A 13,265-nucleotide genomic window follows, 5' to 3' on the forward strand; every position below is an offset into this window, starting at 1 on the left:
ATGCATGTGTGAAATAAATCAGAGCTCCCAAGCGCGGGCTTACCGTTTCATGTCATCTCAGTCTCTCCAAGGTGCTCATAGGTGTCCTATGATCCTGGCTTCCTGAATAAGCAGCGGGCATTGTATCAGACCATCCGTAGGGCCCGCGAGGCCCTCTCCATCGTCCTTCCAGTTGTTGCACTCATCGTGGCGTCGAGCATTGTTAACATGGTCAATGAACATGTGGATTCAGCAGATGACTTTATTTTGACTGGATGATAGTAGGGACCCACTAGGGCCATAACTGTACGTATGCAAGTGCCTCCTTATTATGTACAACTATATTTTTTTGCTTCCTCCTGGTTTCCTGACATCACGGTCCCACACCATTGTCAACCTATGTAGTCAATATAAACGAGAGAATTTCACAAGGTGCGGCCGACAGCTGGGACCAAGCAGCTCGAGCAGTATTTGTGTTTTTGAGGCGTGAGCACTGTAGAGTTTTTCTTGGCGATGTTTTCGTTGTTGTTTAGAAGAGAGCAGGGTATTAACTGGGCGGGTTGTGGCCCGTCTAGCCCAAGCCAGATATCCAGCCCAGATATTAATTTTTTCAAGATGAAAATGGCTAGCCTAGCTATACATTTTTTTGAGGAATACCCAGGCAAGGTCAACTTGTTATTCTCCGCCCCGCGGGGCTGCAAATCTTTCCTATGAGGGATGCATTAGGCTTAACAGGAAATGGGCTTTAAAAAATAATAAATGGGATGTAATTATAAAAACTGGGCAGTAACTATAAAAAATGCATCAAACATGAAATTAGTTTATAAAATAGTATTTATGGATTTTGAAAATCTTAATTTTTAATTGTTGCGCGCGTAATGTTTCGTTGGGTTTTTACGTAATACAAATTTATATTTAATCTGACTAGAAATTTCAGGATAAAAATATTTCGGATCCCATCAAAATGTGGGAAATTTTATTGAATTCTGTCTTGAATGGTTGGTTGAAATTATTAATCATTGTCCTAGCGAGAAAATGGGCTGTACTTTTAACAAACTGTAAATGGGCTGTAGTAAATTCCATTAGAATTCAAAAATGGTCTGTACATTCTTACAAATCGCAAATGGGCTATAAGTTCTCTGCCACACACTTGTGGGCCCACTAAGTTGACGCGTATGCAAGGCATTGTCAACTTATTATAGTCAACACACGGTTCTAGCAGCAGCGGTTATTGGATGTCTATCCAAAGGATGTCGTGCTTCTTCTTCAATCTCGGATATTCTAGTTTCAGCCGCCCAAAAAATGATTCCTCCCCCTGACATCTGGGGCGCACAGTTTCGGAGGCTAACCTGTGGGCCTACTAAGTTGACGCGTACCATGGGCTTTGTCAACTGAGTCAATATAAACGATTCTAGCTGCAGTGACCGTACCATGTCCATCCAACGGCCGTAGTGCTTCTTCAACCTCTGGTCTTCTTGCTCCAGCCGCCCAAAGCAGGGTCGGTCTTGCCGCCTACTCCTGCCTCCCGTGGCCGGCTGTGCTGCCGCGGAGGCCTTACCGTCCCCTACTACTCCCACCGCTGGCCAGGCCATCCCTCCACTCACCCACACCCCCTGTTATTCTGCGGCAACAGCAGCCTCACACCGTAGCCGAACTAATGAACCCTCGTACTCCTCTCCGCATGGGCATCCACTGCCGCCTCTTCCCCAGCTTTGCATCGTCCCCTTCCTAGGGCTCGCCGTCGTCCACCACCGTGGTGCTCTCAGCGCGGTGTGGTCAATGTGGTGAATGACCGACTTCCATCAGAAGAGTACTATACGTGGAGAGGCTGACAGCTGGGTCCACGGCAGCCGCAAGGAAGTGCCTCCTTATTACGCGCAAAATAATTATTCCTCCCCCTGACAGCAGGGACCCACCTGACGGGCCACCGTATTTTGCGAAAAAATGTTTCCCCCCTGACTGTTGGGACCCACCGGATGGGCCACCGTATTTCACGAAAAAATGTTCCCCGCGCTATCAGCTCGGACCCACCGGAAGTGCCTCCTTATTACGCACAAAAAAATGAATACTCCCCCTGCTAGCTGGGACCCTCCTTGGTGGGAGGCTGACTTGTGGGCCTACTAATTTGACGGGGACGGAGGGCTTTGTCAACTTAGTCAATATGAATGATTCTAGCTCCGGTGACCGTACAATGTCCATCCAACGGCCATAGTGCTTCTTCAACCTCTGGTCTTCTTGCTCCAGCGGCCCAAAGCAGTGTCGGTCGTGCCGCATGCTCCTGCCTCCCATGGCCGGTTGTGCTGCCGTGGAGGCCTCACCACCCCTACTATTCCCACCGCTGGCCAGGCCCTGCGGCGACGGCAGCCTCACACCACAGTCAAACCAGTGAACACTCATACTCCTCTCTGCTCGGGCTTCCACTGTCGCGTCTTCCCCGGCTTCGTGTCGTCCCCTTCCTAGGCCTTGCCGTCGTCCACCGCGCTGGTGCTCTCGGTGCGGTGTGGTCAACGTGGTCAAGGAACGACTTCCATCGGAAGAGTACTGTACATGGAGAGGTTGACAGCTGGGTCCATGGCGACCACAGGAAGTGCCACCTTATTACGCGCAAAATAATTATTCCTCGACCTGACAGTAGGGACCCATCGGACGGGCCATCGTATTTCATGAAAAAACGTTTCCCCCCTGACTGTTGGGACCCACCAGCTAAATCTTTGCACGCCAGGAAGTGCCTGACAGTCCAAACCCACCTGGTTGAAGCGTACGTAGCGTTCTCATTCTGGTCGCGAACGTGTAAGTACATACTGGTCGATGTAGAGGCGTGCACGTGTCGTAGTAGAGGCGCACATGTAGCATGTACACGTACGTACATCGGCCCGTGTGCAAGAAAGAAAATACAGCCACGTACGTACGTATGGGCGGGGTCTTGAACGCCTACTCGCACATACGTACGGCCAGGGCTCGTGTACATGGCTGGGTCGGAACAGAGAACAAACGTCGCCGTCGTGTTCATGGGGAGCCAACCGGTTGGGTCGGAACAAAATGTGTTGTCGTGTTCATCGGGAGGGCTTGGACGGAACAGCCGATGGAAACGAGGCCTAGCGTACCGCAGAACGGAGGAAACGGTCTTGTGTTCGACTGGCCACGTTCAAAACGGGATCCTGTTCATCGGGAGGGGTCTAGCTTACCACAAAACGGAGGAAACGGACTTGAGTTGGACCTCCTACGGTTGAAATGGGGTCCTGTTGATCGGGAGGGGTGTGGCGTACCGTAAAACAGAGGAAACTGACTTGTGTTGGAGCGCTACGGTCGAAACGGGGGTCCTATTCATCAGGACGGGTGTGGCGCACTACAAAATGGGACTCCACGGGATACTGTTCATCTCCACCGTCGACCTCCTCCAGCCTCCACGGGCTACTGTTCATCCACCGTCGACCTCCTCCAGCCTCCACCTGCGATTGTTCATCCACGGGCTCCTGTTCATCCAGCCTCCATCGTGCGCTACTCCACCAGCTGCTGTTCAACCAGCGCTCTCCATAGGCTCCTGTTCAACCACCCCTCCACGGGCTACTGCTCATCTAGCCCTCCATGGGGTCCTGTTCATCCAGCCCCAACCGGCTCGATCAATCGGGGTCCTGTTCATCCAGAGGCAACCATGGGGTCCTGTTCATCCACCCCCACCGGGAACTGTTCATCCAAACCCCCCAGCAATGCTCACTGTTCATCCAACCCCCCCTCGCAACGCTCACTGTTCATCCACAGGCAGCATCGGTCGGCTTCAGTTAGCACCAGTAGCGAAGGAATCACTCGGGTTCAGTTAGAGCCCAACACCTCGCACACACGCGCGTATGTGTACGAGAGAAACGCGCATCGCTTGGCCCCCGACCACCCACCGTAACCGGGAACTCCCCAAAATTTTCCTTGCCCTCGCTTCTACCACGGTTTTTTCTGTCATGGACGGCCCAAAGAATGTCATGCAGCTGCATCTCCGGCCCGCCCAGGATGAAAAGCCCATTTTCTGTCATGATTTTTTGTCATAGAAGTAGGAGACCACCACATCTATGAAGATATCGGGTTTTGTCACAATTATCGTCATAGAAGTGTCATAAGTATGACAGAAAAAAAATTTGTTTGGCCCAAAATGTCATGGATGTGTCTTTTTTTGTAGTGAAGGCAGCCACGAGGTAGGGGGCGTGCCCAGGGGTAGGGCACGCCCAGGGGGGTAGGGCGCGCCCTCCATCCTCGTGGTGGCCTTGGGACTCTTCTGGTCCATCCCCGATGCTCTGTGGGCTTCTTCTGGTCCAAAAACAATCTCCATAAATTTTCAGGTCAATTGGATTTCGTTTGGTATTCCTTTTTTGTAAAACTCAAAAACAAGGAAAAACAGAAACTGGCACTGGGCTCTAGGTTAATAGGTTAGTCCCAAAAATCATATAAAATAGCATATAAATGCATATAAAACATCCAATATGGATAATACAATAGCATGGAACAATAACAAATTATAGGTACGTTGGAGATGTATCAACTGTAAAATCACCATCCGGGTAAGCTAAAGGCAGGTAGTTTATTTAGGATGAATTCCATGTTTGTGTCCAAAAATTAAGACGATCCGTGTGTGATAGACCAGCTAGCTAGAAATCTAAAAACAAAATACCCGCCTTGAGCGATGCAAAAATGGGCAGTTCCTCCGCTTTTCCTTATTATCGTAGACGCATATTCTTATTGGACCATGTGCGATCTTGGGTCCTCCCGCCCCGCATCAATTCCTTTACCCAAATTTTAGTAGTTGTGGTATTTCAACCATCGACCCCACTCAGCCACCACCGACCTTAAAGTAAAATTCTAGTAGGTGAGGCATTTGAACCATCGCCCTCCCTCGTCCACCACCATCTTGCTAACTCTTGAGTTTGCGTTGGTTTTTCCCTTGAAGAGGAAAGGGTGATGCAGCAAAGTAGCGTAAGTATTTCCCTTAGTTTTGAGGACCAAGGTATCAATCCAGTAGGAGATGACGCACAAGTCACCTAGTACCTGCACAAACAATCAAGAACCTTGCAACCAACGCGATAAAGGGGTTGTCAATCCCTTCACGGTCACTCGCAAAAGTGAGATCTAATGGAGATAATAAAGTAAATATTTTTGGTATTTTTATTGTATAGATTGGAAAGTAAAGATTGCAAAATAGTAAATGAGATTTAAAGAGATGCGATATAATGGAAAAGAGATGTAATATAATGTAAAAGAGACCCGGGGGCCATAGGTTTCACTAGTGGCTTATGATGACCCACAAGTGTAGGGGATCTATCGTAGTCCTCGATAAGTAAGAGTGTCGAACCCAATGAGGAGCAGAAGGAAATGACAAGCGGTTTTCAGTAAGGTATTCTGCAAGCACTGAAATTATTGGTAACAGATATTTTTGGGATAAGGTAATTTGTAACGGGTAACAAGCAATGAAAGTAAATAAGGTGCCGCAAGATGGCCCAATCCTTTTTGTAGCAAAGGACAAGCCTAGACAAGTTCTTATATGAGAAAAGCGCTCCCGAGGACACATGGGAATTATCATCAAGCTAGTTTTCATCACGCTCAAATGATTCGCGTTCGTTACTTTGATAATTTGGTATGTGGGTGGACCGGTGCTTGGGTACTGCCCTTTCTTGGACAAGCATCTATTGCAAGCATCCGCAACTACAAAAGAAGTATTAAGGTAAACCAAACCATATCATGAAACATATGGATCCAAATCGGCCCCTTACGAAGCAACTCATAAACTAGGGTTTAAGCTTCTTTAACTCTAGCAACCCATCATCTACTTATTACTTCACAATGCCTTCCTCTAGGCCCAAACAATGGTGAAGTGTCATGTAGTCGGCGTTCACATAACACCACTAGAGGAGAAACAACATACATCTCATCAAAATATCGAACGAATACCAAATTGACATGACTACTTATAGCAAGACTTCTCCCATGTCGTCAGGAACAAATGTAACTACTCACAAATCATATTCATGTTCATAATCAGAGGGGTATTAATAAGCATTAAGGATCTGAACATATGATCTTCCACCAAATAAACCAACTAGCATCAACTACAAGGAGTAATCAACACTACTAGCAACCCACATGTACCAATCTGAGGTTTTGGTACAAAGATTGGATACAAGAGATGAACTAGGGTTTGAGAGGAGATGGTGTTGGTGAAGATGTTGATGAAGATTGACCCCCTCCCGATGAGAGGATCGTTGGTGATGACGATGGTGATGATTTCCCCCTCCCGGAGGGAAGTTTCCCCGACAAAACAGCTCTACCGGAGCCCTAGATTGGTTCCGCCAAAGTTCCGCCTCGTGGCGGCGGAGTTTCGTCCCGTAAGCTTGCTTATGATTTTTCGAGGTAAAAGACTTCATATAGCAGAAGATGGCCATCGGAGGGCTATCAGGGGGCCCACGAGGCAGGGGGGCACGCCCTAGGGGGCCGCTCCCCACCCTCATGGACAGGGTGTGGGCCCCCTGACGTTGATTCTTTCGCTAGTATTTTTTTATTAATTCCAAAAATGACTTTCGTGGAGTTTCAGGACTTTTGGAGCTGTGCAGAATGGGTCTCTAATATTTGCTCCTTTTCCAGCACAGAATCCCAGCCGCCGGCATTCTCCCTCTTCATGTAAACCTTGTAAAATAAGAGAGAATAGGCATAAGTATTGTGATATATCATGTAATAACAACCCATAATGCAATAAATATCAATATGAAAGCATGATGCAAAATGGACGTATCAACTCCCCCAAGCTTAGACCTCGCTTGTCCTCAAGCAGAAGCCTATATCGAAAAATATGTCCACATGTTTAGAGATAGAGGTGTCGATAAAATAAAAACGGACATGAAGGCATCATGATCATTCTTATAATAGCAACATATATTATTTCTTTTTCTTTTTGTCCCCTCAAGATCATAGCAAAACAGCAAAGCCCTTGACTCAACACTAATCTTTATTATATATAGCTCACGGACTCAATTACATAGAGGGATCATAAGGCAAAACTCAAAACTAAATCATACCCAAAACTTTATTCTACTAGATCGAGATATTTCTAAAAGGATCGCACTAAGTAAAATGGTAAAGATAGGAGTGTGATGGTGATACGATACCGGGGCACCTCCCCCAAGCTTGGCAGTTGCCAAGGGGAGTGCCCATACCCATGTGATTATGTCTCCTTTGCTGGTGAAGAGGGTGGAGTTGTTAATGATGTAGGCTTGTCATCCATCTTCCAAGGCATAGGCTCCCCATCATAGAAAGATGATCGAGTCTCCGGAATCCTCAAATCTGCAGCCAAACCCATAATCTTGAATCTATATTCATACTCACATTTTTGGTTTTGAAGGTCATAGATTTGGGCTTGGAGGTGCTCGATTTTCTCATGAAGCTTGAAAATGGTCTCCTCAATGTTCTTCGCGTCCAGCTTGTGGTTGTTGGTGAACTCCGCGATCATCATGTGGTTGGAGTTGAGTCCATGTTCCACCATCCCTTGGCACTTGAAAACTTGTTGCTCCATCGCTTCGAGTTTTGTCTCCACGCTTTCGGTCCTCCTTGGTCCCTCAACATCGCGGATGTGCAGCACCCCCTCACGCATCTCAATGGTTTGAGGGTGTCGCAACACCTCCGCGAGATAGGGGTTGATGACCTTCTCCAAGAAATTGTCCTTGGAGGCGCTTGAAGACGTCATGGTGATCTAGATCTGTCAGAAAAACCGCTCGAAACAAAGACAAAGGATATTTAGGTGATATGGTGGTTAAAACCTTCGGGGGATTATATAATGATTTTTTACCGACCAAAAGAAGTATCATGCAAGAAAACGAAGTCTGAAGAGCACACGAGGTGCCCACGAGGCAGGGGGGCGCGCCCAGGGGGGTAGGGCACGCCCTCCACCCTCATGGACGCCTCGTGTCCTTCCCAGACTACTTCTTATTTTCCTATTTTCTGAAATATTCCAAAACGGAGAAAAATTGATGTTAGAACTGTTTTGGAGTCGGTTTACTTACCGTACCACGTACCTATTCCTTTTCGGAGTCTGGAATGTTCTGGAAAGTGTCCCTTATGTATTCCTCCGGGGTTACGGTTTCAATAACATTAGTTTCAACATTTATTGGGTTACCTGAGATATAATGTTTGATTTTTGACCGTTCACCACCTTCGGATTTGTGCCTTCGAAGTTGTTGATTTTTATGGTACCGGAACGATAGACTTCCTCGATAACGTAAGGGCCTTCCCATTTAGAGAGAAGTTTTCCTGCAAAAAATCTTAAACAAGAGTTGAAAGCAACACATAGTCACCTACATTAAACTCACGCTTTTGTATCCTTTTGTCATGCCATCTTTTAACCTTTTTCTTAAATAGTTTGGCATTTTCATAAGCTTGGGTTCTCCATTCATCAAGTGAGCTAATGTCAAATAACCTCTTCTCACCGGAAAGTTTGAAATCATAATTGAGCTCTTTAATAGCCCAATATGCCTTATGTTCTAGTTCAAGAGTTAAATGACATGATTTTCCGTAAACCATTTTATATGGAGACATACCCATAGGATTTTTATATGCAGTTCTGTAAGTCCATAATGCATCATCAAGTTTCTTGGACCAATTTTTTCTAGATCTATTAATAGTCCTTTGCAAAATTAATTTAAGCTCTCTATTACTCATCTCCACTTGGCCACTAGACTATGGGTGATAAGGAGATGCAATTCTATGATTAACATCATACTTAGCAAGCATTTTACGAAAAGCACCATGAATAAAATGTGAACCACCATCAGTCATTAAGTATCTAGGGACTCCAAACCTCGGAAAAATAACTTCTTTAAGCAAATTAATAGAGGTGTTGTGATCAGCACTACTAGTTGGAATAGCTTCTACCCACTTAGTAACGTCATCAACAACAACTAAAATATGTGTATAGCCATTAGAGGAAGGAAATGGTCCCATGTAATCAAAGCCCCAAACATCAAATGGTTCAATAACAAGAGAATAGTTCATAGGCATTTCTTGACGTCTACTAATATTACCAATTCTTTGACATTCATCACAAGACAAGACAAACTTACGGGCGTCCTTGAAGAGACTAGGCCAATAAAAGCCAGATTGCAATACCTTATGTGTAGTTCTATCTCCAACGTGGTGTCCTCCATATGCCTCGGAGTGACACTTGTGTAGGATCTGTTCCTGTTCATGCTTAGGTACACAACATCTAATAACACCATCTACTCCTTCTTTATAAAGGTGTGGGTCATCCCAGAAGTAATGTCTTAAGTCATAGAAAAACTTTTTCTTTTGCTGGTATGTAAAACTAGGTGGTATGAATTTAGCAACAATGTAATTAGCATAATCAGCATACCATGGAGCAGTACGAGAAGCATTTATGACAGCTAATTGTTCATCAGGAAAGCTATTATCAATAGGTAGTGGGTCATCAAGAACATTCTCTAACCTAGACAAGTTGTCTGCAACGAGGTTCTCAGCTCTCTTTCTATCAATAATGTGTAAATCAAATTCTTGTAGCAAAAGAACCCATCTAATAAGTCTAGGTTTAGCATCTTTCTTTTCCATAAGATATTTAATAGCAGCATGATCAGTGTGAATAGCTACTTTAGAATCAACGATATAGGGTTTGAATTTATCACAAGCAAATACAACCACTAGAAATTCTTTTTCAGTAGTAGCATAATTTCTCTAGGCACTGTGTAGAGTTTTACTAGCATATTGAATAACATTTAGTTTCTTATCAACTCTTTGTCCTAGAATAGCACCTACGGCATAATCGCTAGCATCACACATAATTTCAAATGGTAAATTCCAATCAGGTGGCTGAACAATAGGTGCAGAAATCAAAGCTTTCTTAAGTATTTCAAATGCTTCTACACAATCATCATCGAAGACAAAAGGAATATCTTTTTGTAATAAATTGGTCAGCGACCTAGAAATTTTAGAGAAGTCCTTAATGAACCTCCTATAAAAACCGGTGTGACCAAGGAAACTTCTTATACCTTTAATGTCCTTGGGACACGGCATCTTTTCAATGGCATCAACTTTAGCTTTATCAACTTCAATACCTCTTTCAGAAATTTTGTGCCCCAAGACAATGCCTTCATTAACCATAAAGTGGCACTTCTCCCAATTCAAGACAAGACTAGTGTCTTTGCATCTCTGCAAAACTCGATCAAGGTTGCTCAAGCAATCATCAAAAGAAGATCCATAAACAGAGAAATCATCCATGAAAACTTGACAAATCTTTTCACAAAAGTCAGAGAATATAGCCATCATGCATCTTTGAAAGGTAGCAGGTGCATTACATAAACCAAAAGGCATACGTCTATAAGCAAAAGTACCGAAAGGACAAGTAAAAGTGGTCTTTTGTTGATCCTCCGCTGATAGAGGTATTTGAGAGAAACCAGAGTAACCATCTAGAAAGCAAAAATGTGTATGTTTGGATAATCTTTCTAGCATTTGATCAATAAAAGGTAAAGGGTAATGATCCTTTTTAGTAGCTTTATTTAATTTGCAAAAATCAATTACCATCCTATAACCTGTAACAATTCTTTGTGGGATCAATTCATCTTTATCATTAGGAACGACAGTAATACCTCCCTTCTTAGGGACACAATGAATAGGACTTACCCACTGGCTATCAACAACGGGATAAATTATACCTGCCTCTAGGAGCTTTAGTAGTTCCTTTCTTACCACCTCCTTCATCTTAGGAGTTAACCGTCGTTGGTGATCAATAACTGGTTTGGCGTCTTCCTTCATATTTATTTTGTGTTGACATAGAGTGGGACTAATGCCCTTAAGATCATCAAGAGTATATCCAATAGCAGCACGGTGCTTCTTCAGAGTTTTCAATAATCTCTCCTCTTCTGGCTCTAAAAGGTTAGCACTAATAATAACAGGATATATTTTCTTTTCATCAAGATAAGCATATTTAAGAGTATCAAGTAATGGTTTAAGCTCAAACACGGGATCACCCTTGGGTGGTGGAGGATCCCCTAGAATTTCAACCGGCAAGTTGTGTTTCAAAATGGGTCCCTGTTTAAAGAACACTTCATCTATTTCCCTTCTTCCATTCAGGAACATATCATTTTCATGGTCTAGCAAATATTGTTCTAAAGGATCATTAGGAGGCACCGCAATAGAAGCAAGACCAATAATTTCATCCTTACTAGGCAATTCTTTATCATGGGGTTGTCTATGAAATTTAGCAAAATTAAACTCATGAGTCATATCATCCAAACCAATCGTAACAATATCTTTTTCGTAGTCTATCTTGGCATTAACAGTATTCAAGAAGGGTCTACCAAATATAATGGGACAAAAGCTATCTTGTGGTGAACCAAGAACAAGAAAATCAGCAGGATATTTAAATTTCCCACACAAGACTTCAACATCTCTAACAATCCCAACTGGTGAAATAGCATCTCTATTGGCAAGCTTAATTGTAACATCTATTTCTTCTATCTCAGCATGTGCAATATCATGCATAATTTCTATATACAAGGAATGAGGTATTGCACTAGCACTAGCACCCATGTCACATAAGCCATGATAACAATGATCTCCTATTTTAATAGAAATAACAGGCATGCCTACAACAAGTCTATGTTTATTCTTAGAATTGGGTCTAGCAATTCTAGCGGCTTCATCACATAAGTAAGTTACCTACCCATCAATATTATCAGCCAAGAGACTATAACCACATCAATATTAGGTTCAACTTTAATTTGCTCAGGTGGTGTAGGTGTTTTAGTATTACTCTTACGAACCACTGTTGAAGCTTTAGCATGATCTTTTATCCTAACAGGGAAAGGGGGTTTCTCAATATAAGTAGTAGGGACAATAGGATCATTATAAGTGATAGTATTTCCTTCAACTTTAATAGGTGCAACTACTTTTACTTCAGTTTACTACAAAAAAATACACTTCCATGATGATACGTGTTTGTCACAGTAGGTCGTGTTTTTTGTCATGCATGTACATCCATGACGATTTTATGACAGAATCAAGATAGTCATACCTGTGATGTCGTAGAAGTGTTCCATGACATTACCAAAATTATCATCACGGAAGTGTCCACTTCCATGACGATAAATCGTGCGTCATAGAAGTGCTTTCATCAAGGGTGACTGACACGTGGCATCCACCGTAACGGAACGCCGTTAAGCTATCGGGTCGGTTTTGGATCCGATAACCCTTTAATAGCCCCGACCAATGGGGATTTTCCACGTGTAAAATCATCATTGGCTGGAGGAAACACGTGCCGGCTCATCGTTGGGACAGATGTCATCCACTCATTGGACAGAAGGCGCCTATGATACGTCGACACGTGGCACGACCCAACAGAGGCCCATTCCTGTGAAAAGGCCGGCCCGTTTGACTTGGTAAAAAGATGGCGGGCCAGCCCATGTAAAGCATGTTAACGCCATGTTCGCATATAGCCCATTTACAGCCCGCTAACCCAAGGCCCGTTACGCCCTATCCAAATTAGGCCCACTAGCATCATCTGGGCCATCCAATATTATTCCAGCCCGTTTTCACTTCTGGCCCATGTATGGCCCATGACGTCTTTTGGTCCATATGAGGCCCTATGTAACTCTTGGCCTATTAACAGCCCGTGGTGAAACTGGTCCATAATGAACAGTGTATCACTTTACACCCACTAACGGCCCGTGGTGAAACTGGCCCGTAATGAATAGTGTATCACTTTATACCCATTAATGGCCCGTTATTCCGTTGGGCCGTTTCCAGCCCATGTTATCTTTCGTCCTTCTCAGAGCCCATTTATTCTTGGGCTCATTTCCAACATTCGTTTACTTACGGCCCGTTACTGACATTTTCTGCTTGTGGGCCAAATTCAGCCCGTGGTTACAGTCGGCCCATTTGTGGTCCGTTAATACGTTGGGCCATTTTCATAGCATCATCAAATACGGCCTATTAATGATGGTCCGTTATGGTCGGCCCATGAACGAACGATTCCAACTCTAGCCCGTTTACGGTCATATTGCGGCCTGTTATTGGCCCATGTTTGGCCAATCGATCATACTGCCCGTATAAGGCCCATTGATGATACGACCCGTAGAAGGCCCATTGTTTCTACGGCCCGTAGAAGGCCCACTGTTTCTACGGCCCGTAGGAGGCCCAGTGTCACTACAGTAAATATTAGCCCATGGTTATTGTGGCCTAGTTCTAAAAAATAGGTTATTGCAGCCACTAGCAAACCACGGAAAAAGAATTGCTATGACTACAAGCAAACA

The sequence above is a fragment of the Triticum dicoccoides genome, chromosome 1B (genome assembly GCF_002162155.2).
Source record: "Triticum dicoccoides isolate Atlit2015 ecotype Zavitan chromosome 1B, WEW_v2.0, whole genome shotgun sequence".
In the NCBI taxonomy this organism is placed as follows: Eukaryota; Viridiplantae; Streptophyta; class Magnoliopsida; order Poales; family Poaceae; genus Triticum; species Triticum dicoccoides.